Source organism: Arvicanthis niloticus, chromosome 10 (assembly GCF_011762505.2).
Source record: "Arvicanthis niloticus isolate mArvNil1 chromosome 10, mArvNil1.pat.X, whole genome shotgun sequence".
In the NCBI taxonomy this organism is placed as follows: domain Eukaryota; kingdom Metazoa; phylum Chordata; class Mammalia; order Rodentia; family Muridae; genus Arvicanthis; species Arvicanthis niloticus.
The window spans coordinates 3,487,077-3,507,843 of record NC_047667.1 but is presented as its reverse complement, the minus strand read 5'-3'; the positions used below and the strand labels follow the sequence as shown (position 1 = coordinate 3,507,843).

General features: G+C 38.6%; 1 pseudogene; it reads left to right on the top strand.

Moving 5' to 3' along the window:
- Positions 1–573: 573 nt before the first annotated feature.
- LOC117716402 (ubiquitin-associated protein 2-like pseudogene) lies at positions 574–5,740 on the top strand (annotated as a pseudogene).
- Positions 5,741–20,767: the final 15,027 nt, after the last annotated feature.

Here is a 20,767-nt window from a genome sequence, read left to right as displayed (position 1 = left end):
TGAAACTTGCCACTGTGAGGCTGGAGAGATAGCACAGCAATTTACAGTTCATATTTCCTTTGCACAAAACCCACATTCACTTCTCAGAACCAAATCATGTGGCTCACACCCTTCCTTGTAACTTTAGCTACAGGATATCTGATTCCCTCATCAGGTCTCTGTGAGCATCTGTACTCATGTGTACACAACCATATAGTGACTCACATACATACACATAATAAAAATTGAAAAAAATATCTTGAAACCCTTCCTTGCTAAATGCTAGTCATGGTTTTCTTGTCAAATTCATGCAGCCTAAATTTGCTTGGAAAAGGATACAGTCTCATTGAAGGTTTTTTTTTTTTTTTTTTTTTTTTGTTAGCTTTGTCAACTTTATGCAGCCTAGATATTCTTTGGTAAAATATTGAGTCTCACTGAGTTTGTTTGTTTGGGTTTATTTCTTTTACATCAGTTTGGTATATTGCCCTGTTTTTGATGAATAGATTTGATTGTTCATTGATTTAGGAGGAATTGAGAAATGTGTATACCACAATTATCTATGCAGGGGACCCTGAATTTTATATAGGTGGAGAAATGGAGTCAAACGTGAGCAAGCAAGTAAGCTAATGAGCAAGCCAACACACATGCACACACTTTTCTTTGCTCATGACAGGATAGAGTTTCATCATCTGTCTCAAGCTCCTGCATGAAAAGTAACCTAGAACTGTGAGCCCAAGTAAACACTTTCTTTCTTAAGTTGCTGTTGGTCAGGATATTTTTATCACAGTAACAGAAATGAATCAAGGACAATATACTAATAATAAAATAAAGTAACACAAGACAAACTCTTCCCAGGCCAGTTTTCCACAATGCAATGCATTTATCTTATTCAAATGACACCCCCTCTTGTTCCTTCTTCCACTTTACTATGGATGACCTCATGCACATTCCATCCCCTCCAGCCACTCTACATATTAACCATTAATCATGGCCTGTATTGGGGCATCTCTCCTGGTGATCTTTTGAACTTTTCTTTTTCTACAAATCCCCATCATAATTTTTTAGTGTCTGGGTCTTAGGTTACTTTTTATGCTTCTGGTACCTAGATGACAAGGTGACATGGAATTTTACAAGTCTCACCATGCTTGGATGATTCTGGGACTGATTGTGATTATGACTCTTTCCTTCATTGCTGACATATCATTCCAGCTATATCACTGTTCACCTGGCCTCCCAGTTTCTGCTTCTTACAAATTATCTCTTTCTGGTAAAGCACATTTTAGTCTTTTGAATGTTTCTTATGTTATGAAAACTTTGGTGTTCTTTATAGAAATATTAGTGTAAAGAAATGCCTCAGTTCTCTCTCTCTCTCTCTCTCTCTCTCTCTCTCTCTCTCTCTCTCTCTCCTTCTCTATTTCTCCATCTCCCTCTACCTTTTTTTTTTTCATTTCTTTACATAATATACATGGTTTAGCTTTCATTTTTAAAGATCTTTTTAAGACTTACTTTTTTATGTGTATTGTTTTGCCTGCCTGTGTGTATGTGCATAACATGTGTGGTTGGCACCAGCAGTTTCAGCAGAGGTCATCAGATCTTGAGCTGCTTGTAAGTTACAGTGTAAGCACTGGGAACTGAAACGAGGTTCTCTGCAAGTGTAACTACTTTTTGATCAGTCTCTGGGGAGCTAGTTTAATATTTTAAAATACTGATTTAATTTGTGTGCATGTGTGTGTGTGTGGGGGGGGTACTTGTATGAATGTGCCATGGTGTGTGAGTGGCCAACACGGTGCAATTTGTGAGCTCTGTTCATTTTCTTCTACCTTATAAGCACATGGGATTGAACTCAGGTCATCAGGCTTGGCAGCAGTGCACTTGTTTGCTGAGACATCTCGCCAGCCCAATAAAGGCCTTTTCAAGACTGACTTCTTGCTGTTGCTCTGGTGAAGGTGCAAGGAAAGAGGTTTCATTAGTGCCTCCTTTCTGTGTGATGTTGTATGAATAGTTAGTTCTATTTTCCCTTCCCTCTTTTTCTTTTCTTTAAAGACATTTAAAATATCTATTTCTGGGCCTGTGAGATGTCTCAGCACATAAAGGGGATTGCTGCCAAGACTGACAATCAGATTTCTATTTGTGACTCCCACATAATTAAAAGAGAGAATCTTCTGTGACCTCCATATTTGTACCATAGCATACCATTAACACCCTCTTGCCTTTCTTAAATAAATATAAAATAATATCAGTTGCTTAAAGTACTGTACTGATTAACTGAGGTTCTGTCTTGTGATGTGGCTATTACTGTTCCTTCTCTTTGGGCCAGAGATGCTTTCCATCTGCTTGTGCAAAAAACACTTAATCCAAAGAGATAGCTCTGAGATTTTGAGAGTTTTTATTTGTATAGCTTCAGTATTGTGGTTTGTACAATAATAATACAGAAGTTTTTACAAACATGATTATTTAATGATGCTAAATGTTTTAATTATGTAAGTATGTAGTAAATGCATTATCATTCCAACAAAACTGAAATATAACTGATGTTCCTGTGAATGTTGCTTCCAACAAATATTTTCTTAAATATAGCCATTCTTTTGTCCACTATGTTTCTTTACAAATCTTTTCCATATTTCAATACTGAAAAAATTATCCAATAAAATATGTTTATTTTTTGTCTATGAATATGATTATTCTTTTCCTTTCATTTTTTTGTACATGCACATGACTTTATTATTTAAGTACAAGGTATGCCCATGTGTGTGTGCAAATGTCTACATGTGCATGTAAAGGCCTAGGGTCAAAGTCAAGAGTCTTACTCCATTTCTTTCTAGTATACTCATTGAAACACAGTCTTTGATTTGAACTCAGAGTTAGCCAGCTTACCTTCTGAATACTAGAATTTTAGATAAGCTAAAATGCTCACCTCACATTTTGTGGGTTCTTGGACCTGTATCCTGCTTATGCATTTCCAGTCTTAAGTGTGACTACTAATCATGTGTTGTGGCTTGAATATGCTAGGGCCAGAGAGTGGCACTACTGGGAGGTGTGGCCCTATTGAAGTTGGTATGACCTTATTGAACTAAGTGGGTCACTCTGGGGGTTAGCTTTGAGAAAGTATTTGCCTAGCTGCCTGGAAGCCAGTATTCTATCTGCCTTCAGAACCTCTCCATTTCGTTAGCATCATGCTTGCCTAGACAGGGTCATGTTTTCCTCCATGAAGATAGTGAACTGAACACCTGAAGCTGTAATCAAGCCACAATTAAATGTTGTTCTTCATAATTGTTATCTTATACCTGGTGTCTCTTCACAGCAATCAACACCTTTACGAGTGCATCATGCATTCTCCTAAATCTTTATTTTTTTCACTTAAAACTATCTTTAAGGTCTTTTATAGCACCAGGCTTTCACCCCATCTTCAACCATGATGGAGGTATTCCTTCAGGAGAAGCCACCTGCAGTGGCTACCTCGACAGCCTCACCTGCTCCCCCCTCTTCTCCTCTGCCAAGCAAATCCACCTCGGCTCCACAGATGTCTCCGTGGTCTTCAGACAACCCTCAGCCCTCAGCCGGCTCAGCAGAAACTGAAACAGCAAAAGAAGAAAATCTCTTTGATGTCTAAGATTCCTGCTCTGGCTGTGGAGATGCCTGGCTCAGCAGATATCTCAGGGCTAAATCTGCAGTTTGGGGCATTGCAGTTTGGATCATAGCCTGTCTTTTCTGATTATGAGTCCACCCCCACCACGAGCGCCTCTTCAAGCCAGGCTCCTAGTAGCCTGTATGCCAGCATGGCCAGTGAGTCTTCATCTACAGTTTCATCTAATCAGAGTCAGGAGTCTGGTTTTCAGAGTGTCCCAATTCAGTCGACAACTTATACCTTCCAAAATAATGCTCAGGGCCCTCTATAAGAACTGAGATCCACACAGACGCGGCGGTATCCCAGCTCCATCTCTTCATCACCCCAAAAGGACCTGACTCAGGCTAAGAATGGTTTCAGCTCTGTGCAGGCCACGCAGTTACAGACCACGCAATCTGTTGACGGTGCTACAGGCTCTGCAGTGAAACCTGAATCACCTTCCACTTCTAATGAAACAGTACCTGCAGCTTCCTTACTGACGACAGCCAATCAGCGTTCATCCTCCTTGAGTGGTTTGAGCCATAGTGAGGAGATTCCAAATACCACCACCACACAACATAGCAGTGCATCATCTACACAGCAGAATACCCTTTCTTCATCAACATCTTCTGGGTGTACTTCGACATCCAATCTTTTGCATACAAGTGTGGAGAGTGAAGCAAATCTACATTCTTCCTCCAGCACTTTCTCTACCACATCCATTACTGTCTCTGCACCTTCCCCAGTGGTCAGTGTCTCCTCCAGTCTGAATAGTGGCAGTAGTCTGGGCCTTAACCTGGGCAGCAACTCTACTGTCACAGCCTCAACTCGAAGCTCAGTTAGTTGCTACAACTTCAGGAAAAGCTCCTCCCAATCTTCCTCCTGGAGTTCCGCCATTGTTGCCTAATCCATATATTATGGCTCCAGGGCTGTTACTTGCCTACCTGCCACAAGTATATGGTTATGATGATTTACAGATGCTCCAGACAAGATTTCCATTGGATTACTACAGTATCCCGCTTGCCACACCCACCACTCCACTTACTGGGAGAGATGGTAGCCTGGCCAGCAACCCTTACTCTGGTGACCTCACCAAGTTCGGCTGTGGTGTGGGGATGCCTCCTCCCCAGCCCCAGCCACAACCTTGAACCAACCCCAACAGAACCAGAGGCAGACTCACCACACCACGCAGCAGACATTCCTGAACCCGGTGCTGCCTCCTGGATATAGTTACACCAGCCTGTCATACTGCACAGGGGTCCCGGGCCTCCCCAGCACTTTCCAGTATGGGCCTGCTGTGTTCCCTGTGGCTCCTACCTCTTCCAAGCAGCATGGTGTGAATGTCAGTGTGAATGCCTCGGCCACCCCTTTCCAACAGCCAAGTGGATATGGGTCTCATGGATACAACACTGGTGTATCAGTCACCTCCAGTAACATGGGCGTGCCAGATATCTCGGGTTCTGTATACTCCAAAACCCAGCAGTCCTTTGAGAAACAAGGGTTTCATTCCAGTACTCCTGCTGCCTCCTTCAACTTGCCTTCAGCCCTAGGAAGTGGAGGGCCCATCAATCCAGCCACAGCTGCTGCCTACTCACCTGCCCCCTTTATGCATATTCTGACCCCACATCAGCAGCCACACTCTCAGATCCTTCACTATCACCTGCAGTAGGATGGCCAGCTACCATATTTGCAGATGATTCTCTGTTGCCAGCGCCAGCAGGAGGAGCAGACGGGCAGCCAGCAACGTAGCCAGACCAGCTCCATCCCGCAGAAGCCCCAGGCCAGCAAGTCTGCCTACAACAGCTACAGCTGGGGGGCCAACTGAGGCCCTGACCCTCGTCTCCTGTCCCGTCTTCTGAGAGGGCTTCTCAGCCTGGAAACTATGGAAACAGTATCAAAGAGAGAAAAGAATGTGGGGCGATTCCGCTGCTCCACACCCCCAGCAGCCCATCCCACACCTCAGCTTCCTGTCTGTCCCATCCCTATATCATTCCTATACCCTGTTGTATGTATTATAGGATTTGGATTTTCTTCCCCTCCCCCTCCTCTTCCTCCTTTCTCTTTGCATTCAAGATTATGAAACTTTGCTGTGGGCCCTGCCTTTCCTTCACTTCTTCCTGTTCACCCTGGTGGTGTATGGGTAAGGTGGGAAGGTGAAACCCCTCCCCCCAAAATATATATCATCCCAACAGCAAAAAAAAAAAAAAAAAAAAAAAAAAAAAAAAAAAAAAAAAAGTCTTTTATAACAATCCAGTTGCAATTACTTATTTTTTAAAATAGATACCTAATGTTACAGAGTGAAGAAGCATCGCAGGTTATTGGTCCAGGTTCTATAAATAGGCATACAAATGGATTTTTCTGTGTATCTGTGTTTTTGTGTAGTGTGTGCACACTTGTATGTATGAGGTATGTGTCTGTGCATATGTGTGTAATGTGTATACAATCTTGTGTATGCATATGTTTGAGGGGTATGTTCATTTGTATGTGGTGAATGTGTATAGTACGCATGTGTATGTATGTGGTGGGTATGTACAGTGTGTATGTAGTGAATATATGTAGTGTGAGTGTAGTGTAAGTCTCTCTTTCTTTCTCTTTCTTACTCTCTCTCTGAGTGTATGTGTGTGTATATGTGTACACATGCATGCATGCATATCAGTTCATATGTATATGGAGGCTAAGGGAAGATATTAAGTGACATCACCTCTTTTTCTGATTTATTCCATTGAAACAGAGTTTATAACTTAACCAGAAACTGATCCCGGGCTGGAGAGATGGCTCAGTGGTTAAGAGCATTGACTGCTCTTCCAGAGGTCCTGAGTTCAATTCCCAGAAACCACATGGTGGCTCACAACCATCTGTAATGGGATCCAATGCCCTCTTCTGGTGTGTCAGAAGACAGCAACAGTGTACTCATATACATAAAATAAATAAATCTTAAAAAAGAATAACAAAAAAAGAAACTGGTCCCAATTTGCAGCTCACTAGCAAGCTCCAGCAGTCCTTCTGTCTCTGGCCTTTATATTACTGAGGTTATAGGTTTTCAAGACTATATATTGACTATATTGCTAGGAATTCTAACTCAGGTTCTCATCCTTGCACAGCAAATGCTCAGCCCTACTAATCCATGTTCTAGTCCCTGATTTCTTAGTTTAAACTATTATTTATAGAACATTATGTTATTTGTCTCTTTCTGCTTATGTGTTCCCTGATGTTTCCAGGGAAAGACCAGAAGAGGAATTATTGACCTCAAGCATTTTCTCATTTGACATTTTATCAGAGTATTAATTTCATTTTTCTTTGGCCATGGTAAAATATCTTAATAAAGGTGACTTACAGAGGAAAGGTTTTATTTACTCCATAATTACAGGTTGCAGTCCATCAAGCAGGGAAGCAAATGCTACATAAACTTGAAGCAACTAATAAAATCACATCACTTATGAAGAGAAAAGAACAACAAATTAATGCATTAATGCTAATGCTCAGCTCACCTTCTTCACCTCTCCATGATCTCATACCTAAAAATGGTTATACTTATAGTGGTTACATTTCTCCATGTCAAGAAATAATCAAGACAATCTCTTAGAGACATGTACACATATTGACTTAAAGCAGATGATCCTACACTGAGGCTTAATTTTCAGATGATTCTCAATGTTATACACTTAACAATTAAAACAATTTATTGTACATGGACTATCACTTGCCACACAGAAGGCTTGAACATGGACTATGTCATTGAATGTGCTTTATGAAAAACCATGTGTACCTTCATCTCCACCCATTGTGATCAAGATATGCTCCCACATTTAATTGATAATTATTGATTGATAATTAAGTAAGAGAGTAACTTCTCTTTGCTTTTTTTCAACAAGAAATAGTATTTTTTAAAGTCCTACTTTTAATTGTTAGATAAGTGTTAGATTAAGGTTTGTCCCTTGTCTGCCCTGCCATGAGGCTAGAGCCACTCAGGGAGACAGAGACATGGACAGTGTGACTGCACACTACCCATGCAAGTGTGGGCAGCAGGCTATTGGAAGCCACAAGACCTCATTCCATGGTTGGGGAGCTCAGTTTGAGGTCCTAGAGAAGCTGAAGCTAGTTTGTCTGGTTCTCAGGCTCCTGGGAAACAATATCTTGACAATCACTCATCAAGACTCTTTCCAGGTGATTCAACATTCTTTCAACAATTAAAACTAACCATCATAGTGACCAAGTAACTGAAAAAATCTTCCTGGTTATGAAGAGCCATTCCTATGTCAGGGGCAACATAGGAAGAAGAATCTTGCTGTGTGTAAAGTTATAAATACACACAGGAGGATATGGTGAAGAGAGCCATATTTCTTATAGTAAGTAATGGTTATACTAGGCTATGCCTCCCAAAACAACCAAAGTTGTGGGATTTTCATATAAGAAAGTCATTTGTGGTGAAATGTGACAGAATGCCAAAGGACTAGACTTGAGCACTTGTCCCAATATGAAATTAAACATAAGTTATGATGGAATGCAGAGAAAGGAGTGTTAGGCCTAGCATGGTGGTAGATGCCTGCAACCTCAGCATCTGAGAGGCAGAAAAAAATAGTATGCTGAGTTCACAGCAAGCTGCATCTACATAGAAAACTTCACATAAACTAGGATTACTCAGTGAGATCCTGTCTGAAAGGGGAAACAATAGAAGTGTTGACCATAGATATACTGGGAAGAAGAGCAGAGAATGGGGACAAATCACCTTATGATTATCTTTAGATTACTCACCTGAGCTTTAGTTGTAAATGGAGACAAAATTTGGCAGAAGAGCAAAAGACATGCATAATAATATAGTCATTCTTAAGGTGTGGATTGATTGAGAAAGATTTGGATCTGGTTCTTCACAGGGACCAGAAGGAAGATGCAATCACAGCCATAGCTTAGGACAACAACTGGACTCATATCTTTGTGCCTTCAACCTCAAAGGGAAATAATATGGGACAAGTACAAGGATGCTTTTTAGTAACTTCCATGCTTTACAGAATCAAGCAGGAGCAGGTTTCTAGCCCTAAAGATAGAACACAGACATGAAATTTGGAAACCCAGCATCTCTGTTTGCAATTGGCTTACCTGTGGTCCAAGTCTGGAAGACAGTTCTTTCTAGCAAAGGAGGCTTTTAAGCACTTGAATCAAGCTTTTTTCCCTTTTTCTTCTTTATTATTCTTTTTTCTTTTTTCTTTTTCTTTTTCTTTTTCTTTTTCTTTTCTTTTTTTTTTTTGCATGAGCATCTTGATGTTATGCTTCTTTATCCACTGCATGTTGAAAAAGTGATGGAGCTCCGTTTTAGTAAGCTTACTTTAGATCATCTGTAGTGTAGGTCAGGATGACTCTGTAGCTTTAGTGAGCCTCTTGTATATTTCTTGAGTTGCTCATATTACCATTTTGACAATAATCATGTTTTTCTAAAGACAGAATTCTGACTTTCCTTTTTGTTATTTGGATTTTACGCATGAATCTGATTTGAGAGAAGGAAAAGGTTGGGCTCTTTGTGTCAGCTAGAGAAGGATCTTATCTACAGGAAAAAATTTTGCACAGTTCTGTCATATACTTTTTTGTTAAGACTCAATGTTTTTATCTGAAAGTACCTGCCTAATGGCTAATAGACCCTCCTTTACTTCAAAGAAAGACACACTGAATTTGAACTTGTCAGGAAAACAAGTTAAGACAATATAAGTGCCCCTCATCAAAGTCTACTCAGAAAATGCTCCTGTGTTCCAACAAAATGGACTCATCTCAATGTGGGAGAGGCAAGAAGTCTCACTTACTATAATTGTCAAAACCAAGAGTTCAGCTGGAGAAATAGGGCAGGTGTAAAGAAGTTCTGAGAACAGGTTAAATATCTTTTGCAGTTTCATATAGAATTAGTCTCAAAACAACACTTAATAATTGCATTTTACCTTTTTTGCATATATACTTGTTTGTGTTTATATCTACATGTGTATACAAATGTGTGTGTGTATGTGTGTGTGTGTTGAAGTTGGAAGACAATGTTGGATGTTTTTCTCAGTTACTGTTCATCTTGTTTCTTGAAGACAGGGTCTTTGAAGGTTTGAGACTTCCCAATTAGGCTAGATTGGCTGGACAGAAAATCTCTGAGACCAACACCTCTCACTATCCTTAACACTGGGATTATAAGTAACTAGTGCTATGCTCAGATTATTTTTAAATGTGAGTTTGGGGACATCAAAGAAAGGTTTTGATACTACTGCAGCACACACATTATCAAAAGAGACATCTGTTCAGCTTGTCTTTGTCCATTTACTGTTCTTCTCTTGCACTGCCCGCTGTTACATGCATGGATAGTCTAATGCAAGTATGTGCAGTACATGACATTAGTACCATTTTCACAGAATTGAGGTTCACAGGGGATGAAGTTGAGGCTCAGAAAGAGCATGTTCTAGAGTTCACACATATGTAGTAGATTGCTCCCCTTCACCCTTCTTTCTGCTTCAGTATGAAAGTTCAGAATCTCTTGAGATTTTACACTGACTTCTGCAATTTGAGGTGCAGGGACACTTAAGTAGGAGATGGTGTGGCTGCCTGCCTGTGATGGGGAAAAGTACTATCGACTAGACTCTTGTCTGACTTGTAGGCATAAATTACATTTATGGACTAATACTCAGTGACCCTTTGAACAAATGACATTAACTTTTACATTATATGCCCCTAGTGCACTTCCTTTCAGAAGAAAAACACTTGCTTTAGGCATTGGAAGAGTTGCTAGATCATAAATTGGGGTATTCTCTCCTGGAAGGCAAAAGAATAATGACAACTTAGAGCTCAGCAGACCTTCTGTCTATGCAGGACATTGGGTTAGATTTGTTCCTTTACACATTCACCTCCAGATACAGAAATAACAAAAAGCACATTTTGACAGATGACTACTGTATGAGTCAGAATTTCTAGAGGAGTAGAAGTGGCAGGATGAATGCACCTGAAAAGAGAGTTATTAGGTTGGTTCACACTCTACAACTTGGGCAGTCTAACACTGTAGAGAACGAGAATTGAGTAGTTGTTCCACTAGTGAATTTGTTTCTTTTTGGTGCTTAAGGTATGGGGGAATTCTGTGGAGTCACAGTTAGAACGGGTTGTAAGACTAGACCATCTGGGTTCCCATATCAGGAAAGGTTTTCACCCTTGTCAATTAATTCTTTCTGGAAATGCCCTTGCAGATTCCTGAAGATATAACTTTTAATTGATTCCATAGTTAATCAAGTTGATGATCAAGATTGACTATCACAACTCTCTTGGGCAAGATGTCATGCATACATATACATTCATGCATACATACATACATGTATACACATATATATGTTCTCATATACACAACCTTACATACCTTCACATTTACATACATATATTCCCACAAACTGAAATATATATTCAATCACACACATACACACATGTATATACATATACATGCACAATTCATACATGCACATATACAACATACATGCATAGTACATATATACATATATACATAAATGCATATATTTATACAAATATACACACATATAAGTCTCATCTTATTGAATTCTTCTATTTATAATTATTATTATAATTCTCCCTTTTTGGTCAGGAGAAAACAAATTTGGAATTTTGTTGGTTGGTATAGAAATAGCTTCTATGGTTTCATATATTTGAATTCTTGGTCACTGTTAATATGGAGTGGCACTGCTAAGAGGGATAATATTTTTGAAGTGGGTATAGCCTTGTTGAAGGAAGTATGTCACTGAGGGTGGGCTTTGAGATTTCAAATGATCAATGCAGGACCATTCTCTCTATCTGTCTGTCTCTCTGTCTCTGTCTCTGTCTCTGTCTCTCTCTCTCTCTCTCTCTCTCTCTCTCTCTCTCTCTCTCTCTCTCTCTCTCTCTGTGCTGCATGCCTATCTAGATGTGGAACACTTGGCTCCTTCTCTAGCACTATGTCTGCCTGTGCCCCACCATACTTTGGGCCATGAAAATAATGGACTAAAGTTCTAAAGTGTAAGCAAGCCACAGTTAAGTGTTTTACTTTCTTAAAGATTTAGTCTTGTTACAGTTGAAGATTTGAGTAAAGAAGGTCTGGAGAGATTTCTAGATTTCTGTGTCCTGGAACAATTGGTCCAGGGACACATGGATAATGACAGAGACAGAGATAGCTTATTAAAAAAAACATTTTTTTAAGTCCAGGACTGGATGGTTTTAGTGCAGAATTCTATCAGACCTTCAAGAAAGACCTAATACCAATTCTCTTCAAACTATTCCACAGAATAGAAACAGAAGGAACAATACCCAATTCATTCTATGAAACTACAATTACACTTATACCTAAAGACCTTACAAAGACCCAACAAAGAAAGAGAACTACAGACCAATCTCGCTTATGAATATTGATGCAAAAATACTCAATAAAATTCTCGCAAACTGAAGCAAAGAACACATCAAAACAATCATCCATCATGATCAAGTAGGCTTTATCCCAGGAATGCAGGGATGGTTCAATATTCGAAAATCCATCAATGCACTCCACTACATAAATAAACTCAAAGAAAAAAACACATGATCATCACACTAGATGCTGAGAAAGCATTTAAAAAAATACAACATCTCTTCATGATAAAAGTCTTGGAAAGATCAGGAACTCAAGGCCCATACCTAAACATAGTAAAAGCAATATACAGCAAGCCAGTAGCCAACATCAAACTAAATGGAGAGAACTTTGAAGCAATTCCACTAAGATCAGGGAATAGACAAGGCTTCTTACTCTCATATTACCTATTTAATATAGTACTGGAAGTCCTAGCCAGAGCAATTAGACAACAAAAGGAAGTCAAAGGGATACAAATAGAAAAGAAAGTAGTCAAAATTTCACTATTTGCAGATTATATGATAGTATACTTGAGTGACCCTAAAACTTCCACCAGAGAACTCTTAAACCTGATAAACAACTTCAGCAAAGTGGCTGGGTATAAAATCAACTCAAACAAATCAGTAGCCTTCCTCTATTCAAATGATAAACAGGCCGAAAAAGAAATTAGGGAAATTACACCCTTCACAATAGTCACAAGTAATATAAAATATCTTGGAGTGAATCGAACCAAGAAAGTGGAAGATCTGTATGACAAGAACTTCAAGTCTCTGAAGAAAGAAATCGAAGATAATTTCAGAAGATGGAAAGATCTCCCATGCCATCTTGCCAAAAGCAATCTTCAGATTTAACGCAATCCCCATCAAAATTCCAAATCAATTCTCCATGAAGATAGAAAGAGCAATTTGCAAATTCATTTGAAATAACAAAAAACTTATGATAGCGAGAACTATTCTCAACAATAAAAGAACTACTGGGGGAATCACCATTCCTGACCTCAAACTGTATTACAGAGCAGTAGTGATAAAAACTGCATGGTATTGGTACAGAGACAGGCAGGAAGATCAATGGAATAGAATTGAAGATCCAGAAATGAACCCACACACCTTTGGTCACTTGATCTTTGACAAAGGAGCTAAAACTGTCCAGTTGAAAAAGGACAGCATTTTCAATAAATGGTGCTGGATCAACTGGAGGTCAGCATGTAGAAGAATTCAAATCAAAGCATTCTTATCCCCTTGAACAAAGCTCAAGTCCAAGTGGATAAAGGACCTTCACATAAAACCAGATACACTGAACCTAATAGAAGACAAGGTGGGGAAGACCCTCGAACTTAGGCACAGGGAAAAAGTTCCTGAACAGAACAACAGTGGCTTATGCTCTAAGATCAAGAATTGACAAATGGGACCTCATGAAATTTCAAAGCTTCTGTAAGGCAAAAGACAATGTCAATAAGACAAAATGGCAACCAACAGATTGGGAAAAGATCATTACCAATCCTAGATCCAATAGAGGGCTAATATCCAATATATACAAAGAACTGAAGAAATTAGACTCCAGAAAACCATATAACCCTATTTAAAAATGGGGTATAGAGCTAAACAAAGAATTCTCAACTGAGGAAATTCAAATGACAGTGAAGCACCTAAAGAAATGCTCAACATCCTTAGTCATCAGGGAAATGCAAATCAGAACAACCCTGAGAAACTACCTCACAACAGTCTGAATGGCTAAGATAAAAAATTCAAGTGATGGTAGATGCTGGCAAGGATGTGGAGAAAGAGGAACACTCCTCCATTGTTGGTAGGAATGCAAACTGTTACAACCACTCTGAAAATCAATCTGGCCGTTCCTCAGAAAATTGGACATAGCACTACCTGAGGACCCAGCTATACCACTTCTATGCATATACCCAGAAGATGCTCCAACATATAATAAAGACATATGCTCCACTATGTTCATAGCAGCCTTATGTATAATAGCCAGAAGCTGGAAAGAACCCAGATGTCCTTCAACAGAGGAATGGATACAAAAAATGTGGTACATTTACATAATGGAGTACTACTCAGCTATTAAAAATAATGAATTTGGGAAATCCTTAGGTAAATGGATAGAACTAGAAAATATCATCCTGAGTGAGGTAACCCAATCACAAAAGAACACACATGGTATTTATTCACTGATAAGCGAATGTTAGCCCAAAAGCTTGAAATAGCCAAGATTCAACTAACTGACCACATGAAGTTCATGAAGAAGGAAGACCAAGTGTGCATGCCTCGGTCCTTCTCAGAAAGAGGGACAGAACGCTCAAGAGAGCAAATAAGGTGACAAAGTGTGGGACAGAAAGTCAAGGTGAGGCCATCGTGAGACCACTCTATCTTGATATCCATCTCAATGGCAATCACCAAAGATCGACTTTGATATGGATGTCAGGAAGTGCATGCTGACAGGAGCCTGATGCAGCTCTCACCTCCAAGGTCTGCCAGAGTCTGACATATCCAGAGGTGGATACTCACAGCAACCCGTTGATCTGATCAAGGGTTCCCAATGAAGAAGTTAGAGGACTGAAGGAGCTGAAAGGGTTGGTGGCCCCAAGAGGAGAGCAACAGTGCCAGCCAACCAGGGTCTAAACCACCAGCCTGGGAGCACAAAGGGAGGCACCCATGACTTCAGCCGTATACTTAGGGGAGGATGGCCTTGTAGGGCATGGGAGGGAAAGGAGATCCCTGGTCTCATGAAGGCTGAACACTGAGCGGGGAGGAATTCGAGGGTGGGGAGGGAGGAGGGGGGCAAACCCTTGTGGAGGCAGGAGGGGGGATGGGATGGGGGTTCCTGGGTGTTGGGGGGAATGGGGTGAGGGAATAAAATCTGAAATGTATTTTAAAGAAATAATATATATATGTTTATAATAATTGAAATTATAATTGAAATTATAAAATTCAGACAACAGTGTATTAGTCAAACTTATCTTTTATGATTATTTTAAAATAAACTGTTTTAGAATAAAAATTAAAAAATTAAAAAAAATTTAAAAAATAAATGACTCCTCAGAGTGGAAGTTAGATAGAGAATGGGGTAGATTTAAGGCTCAAAAGCCTTGAGTGACAGGTCATTCATGTATTCGTGCCTTCTTTTCCCTCAATGACAGTACTGATTTTCAGTATGCTCTATTTTACTACATATAGCTCCTGTAGGAGGAGCTATCTAGGCTTTCTGCAAATTGGATTTTTTTATATGTTAATATTGATGCTTTTTCCTTATGACATGCTCTTTTGTCATAGTCTAAGGCATTTAGCTTTTCAGCAGGTGCCTGGCAGGAAAATCTAAGTGTCCCTACAATCATTTGACTCTAGGCAACTAGGAGACAGAGAAAATATGAAGATTTTGAAGCAACTTTGGGATTTTTTTTTTCTCTACATTTACACATTTAGTTAATTTCTTTCAATTACTACTCATTGTGAATAAAAGTCCCTGGAAAGTATGTCACTTTCCATGAAACCCTCAACAACCCTGATAACTAATTAGACCTTTAATGTTACAGAGAGGATGGAATATTTCAGGTTCAGAGATGAACTTTAATTCATCTTGCCTAGCAATATGTAGCCATTCCTTTCGCACTTCTGTGTCTGATCTAACATTCCTGTGATTTAACAGATGAAACCTTAACGTCCCACTAGCTTCCACCAGTGTCACCAGCTAGCATTTGAAGCCCATAGCAGATATTTTCCCACATTTTTCTGACATTCCCAGTTTCCTGACATTTGCATCATGTTTAAAAAGTCCCTTCACTTGTGCCTCTTTGTTGCTATACTCAAAAACTTTATGAAACTCTTACTTCTTTAGAAGAAAGTATTCCAAGAAAATCTGTATTCCCAGGCCATGGTTGTTTAATATGATACCAGAATAAATTGTCTCTTAACATCTTTGAGTAGAGATCTGAGTTTCTGAGTGATATCTGTATAAGTTTAATTGGAATAAACAAAAATAAAGAACTAAAGTAGTGTTTCAGGTAGGCATGGTGTTGCTGCTTTTAATCCCAGCAGTTGGGAGGCAAAAATAGGTAGTTCCCGACCAGCCTCTTGTGTAGTGAGTAGTAAGAGCCATGTAGAGAGAGAGGGGGGAAAAAGACAACAAAAACAATACAACACAAACCAAGAAATGTCTTTTCACACATTTCCTGGCCTTCAAGCTGAAGAGAGTAAAAGGAATAGTGTTGGTGACCAGTGGTACCAATAACATCTTGAAAATTAGGTTTCAATTATTAGAAAATCCACTGTCTACAAAGAAAGTGAATTCCTTTATCACATCTCCCAGAATGCTGGTCTAGAAGAGGGAAGTGTGAAAAGAAAGTCAGATGAGGACAAACCTCAAACACTGTGATACCAGACACTTTCTGCTTTGCTTCCTAGAAATTAATTTCCTTTGTCTTTAGCAAATGACAGCAGAGGCAGGACATTGCTGACATGAAAGGAAGGACACTGGTCCTGGCAAGGACATGATGAAGTTTTGGAAAGTATTTCTAAGCATGCTAGAGCGGGCTGATATACAGGACACCATCTCTCAATTGAGTCATTTTCTCAATTGACTCAATGGGTTCCATTTATTTTTCTTCTAGGGAGATCTGTATCTCACTCTCCACTCTAGTGTCTTACTTTATACCTATCCTCTTGGGGTTATGTAGATTGATCTTCTATGAAAGACTAAACAGCTAGTATACATATGTATGTAAGTACATACCATATTTGTCCTTTTGGATCTGTGCTACCTCATCCACATTGTTATTTTTAATAGTGCCATTCATTTACTTGGGAATTTTATGATTTTATATTTTTTATCAATTAATCATTTTATTTATTTACATCACAAATGTTGCCCACACTCTAGGTCTTCCCTTACAGAGTTCTTTCCCCACCCCCACCCCCCTTGGCCTCTAAGAGAATATCCCACTCTGGGCCATCATGTCTCTACAGGATTAGGTGTGCCCTCACCCACTGAGGCCAAATAAGGTAGCCCTCTGCTACATATGGACCAGATGCCTATGGCCAGCTGGTATAATTCCTTTGGTTGGTGGCTCAGTCTCTGGGAGCTCCCAAGGGTACAGGTTAATTAACACTGTTGATCTTCCTATGGGGTTGCCATCTTATTCAGTTTCTCCAATTCTTCCCCTAACTCTGTACAATGCTTGTCTGTGAGTATCTGTATCTGTCACAGTCAACTGCTTGTAGAGCCTCACAAAAGAAAGTCATGTGAGGTTCTTATCAGCAAGTACAACAGAGCATCATTAATAGTATCATAGATGGTGCCTTTCCATGGTTTGAATCCGAGGTTGAGCCAGTCACAGGTCAGCCATTCTCTCAGTTTCTACTCCATTCCTGTGCCTGCTCTTCTAGACATGAGTAATGGTTGAAAGTTTTGTAGGTGTTTTGATCCCCCCCAACTAGAAATCCTGCCTGACTACTGGAGGTGGTGTCTTCATGTTCCATATTCCAATTGTTGAGCTTTTTGGCTATTGTTGCCCAAGTTGAATCCTCCCATATCCCAGATCTTAAGAACTTTCTAGGGGTTCCAGCCAAACCCCACTCTAGATAGTTGCCTATTTCTATTCATTGTCTTGGCCCTCTGGGCCTCTTTCCTGTCTTCCCCCATGACTGTTGCTACCCCCCTTTTCTACTCCTCCTTCCTTCTCATAGCCAGTTCACTTGCACCCTCCCTCTATCTACCATGATTATTTTGTTCCCCCTTCTAAATGGGATTTAAGCATGTTTACTTGGGCTTTCCTCCTTGTTTAACTTCTTAGGGTCTATAGGCTATATCATGGGTATGCTGTATTTTAGTTAATATTTATCAGTGAGTACATACTTGGTTAATTCATTCCAGATGATATTTTCTAGTTCCATCCATTTGCATGAAAAATTCATTATTCCTTGTTTTAATACCTGAATAGTATTTCATTGTGTAAATGAACCACATATTTTTGTATCTATTCTTTGGTTGTGGGACATTTGTGTTTCTTCTGACTCCTGGCTATTACAAATAAGGCTGCTATGAACATAGTGAAGCACATGTCTTTGTGATATGGGAACATCATTTGAGTACGTGACCAGGAGTGTTATGGAATGGTCTTCAGGTAGAATTATTTCCAATTCTCCTCAGGAACCACCAGATTAACTTCCACAGTAGTTGTACAAGGTTGTAATACAACCAGCAATGGAGGATAGTTTTCCTTTCTCTATATCATGGTTTGCAAGTTCTGGTACTTGAGGTTTTGAACTTCCAAATCTGATTGGTGTTATGGTAGAAACTTGTGGTTAATTTAATTTGTATTTCACTGATGACTAATTTTGTTGATCATTTTTTAGTCCTTCTTAGCCTTTTGAAATTCCACTGCTGAGAATTCTGTTTAGCTATACGCCCCAGTTTTATTTAGGAATTATTTGCTGTTTTAGAATCTAACTTTTGAGCTCTTTATTTATTTTGAATATTAGCCCTCTATTAGATTTATTTTTAGTGAAGGTCTTTCCCTATCTATAGTCTGCCATTTTCTCCTATTGACTGTGTCCTTTGACTTAAGGAAGATTTTTAGTTTCAAGAGGTCCCATTTATCAATTGTTGATCTCAGAGCTTGAGCCATTTGTATTCTGTTAAGGAACTGGTCCCATGTACCAATGCATTCAAAGCTATTTCTCACTTTTTTTCTATTAGATATAGTGAATTTGTTTTTATGGTTAAGTCTTTGATCCACTTTAACTTTAAGTTTGTGCAGTGGGGTGAATCAATTTCCATTCTTCTGTCTACAGTCAGCCAGTTAGACAGCAGCATTTGTTGAAGATGCTTTTTATTCCCCACACTTTATGGTTTTGGATTCTTTGTCAAAAATTAAGTGTTCATAGTTATGTGGGTTCATTTCTGGGTCTTCTATTCAATTATTTTTATCTGCCTTTCTGTCTTTGTACCAATACAATATTGTTTTTAATAATATTGTTCTGTACTACAGCTTAAGTTCAGGGATGGTGATTTTGTGAAAAAATTATTTATTATTCAGAAGTGCTTTGGCTATCCTGTTTTGTTTTGTTTTTTAATATAAAGTTGGCAATTTCTCTTTAAATCTCTATTTAAAAATCTATTGGAATTTTGATGGCAATTACATTGCCTCTGTAGATTGCTTTTGGTGAGATGTCCATTTTTTACAATGTTAATCATACTGAAACATGAGTATGGAAAATCTTTCTATCTTCTGAGTTCTTCAATTTATTTTCTTAGGGACTTGAAGTTCCTGTCATACAGATTTTCAATTGCTTATTTAGAGCTACACCAAAATATTTTATATTATTTGTGGCTATTGTGACAGGTATTGTTACCCCAACTACTATTTTAGTCTGTTTTTCATTTCTGTAAAGGAGGGCTACTTGTTTCTTTGAGTTAATTTTATATCTAGCAACACTGTTGAATTTGTTTCTTAGCTGTGGGCATTCTGTGGTAGAATTTTCTAGATTCTTTATATATATTATCATATCACCTGAAAATAGTGCTACCTGGACTTATTCCTTTTCAATATGTATCATCTTGTTCTCCTTTTGTGATCTAATTGCTCCAGCTAGAACTTTAAATATTATGTTCAATAAATAGGGAAAAGAAAGCAGCATTGCTCTTTCTCAGATTTGGTAGTATTGCTTCAAGTTTCTGTCAACTTAACTTTATATTGTATATTGGCTGGCTATATATTGCTTTTATATGTTCAGGTAAGTGCCTTGTATACATGATCTCTGCAAGGCTTATGACATAAAGGGCTATTAGATTTTTCTCATGGACTTCTTCAGCATCTAATGAGATGATCATGTAATTTTTTTTGTTTGTTTGTATAAGAGATTTTTTGCTGAATTTTTATTTATTGAACCATCCATATATTCCTGTGGTAAAACCTACTTGATCATGGTGAATGATGATTTTGATGTGTTTTTGAAATCAGTTTGGAGAATCTTGTTGAATATTTTTGCATTGATATTCATAAGTGAAACTGGTCTGAAATTCTCTTTGTTTTGTCTTGTGGTGTGGTTTTGGTACAAGAGTAACTGTGGCTTCATAGAATGAATTAGGTAATATTTCTTCTGTTTCTATTTTCTGGAATACTTTGAAAAATATTGGAATTAGATCTTCTTTGATGGTGTGATAAAATTGTGCAGTAAATTGATCTGGCACTGGGCTTTTTTTTTTTTTTTTTGTTGGGAGGTTTTTCAATAACTGCTTCTATTTCTACAGGGGTATATATGATGTTTAGATAGTCAAACTGATGTTGATTTGATTTTGGTACAAGTTATGTGTCTAGAAAATCATCCATTTTATCTACATTTTCCATTTTTGTTGAGTATAAGGTTTTGTAGTAGGATCTGATGATTTTTAAAGTTTCCTAAGTTTCTGTTGTTATGACTTCTTTTCCATTTCTGATTTTGTTAATTTAGATATGGTCTTTGAGCCGCTTAGATAGTTTGACTAACTTTCTGCCTGTCTTGTTTATTTTCTCAAAGAACTAGCTCTTGGATTTCTTTATTCTTTGTCTCTTTCTCTTTGTTTCCAATTCATTAATTTCAGCCCTGAGTTTTTCTATTTCCTCCTCTCTACTCCTCTTGTGTGTCTTTCTCATTATTGTTGTTGTTTGAGAGCATTTAGGTGTGCTGTTAAGTTTCTAGTATAGGATTTCTCCAATTTTTTATGAAGGTACTTAATTCTATGAATTTTCCTCTCAACAATGCTTTCATTGTACCCCATAAACTTAGGTATGTTCTGCCTTCATTTTCATTAAATTCTAGAAAGTC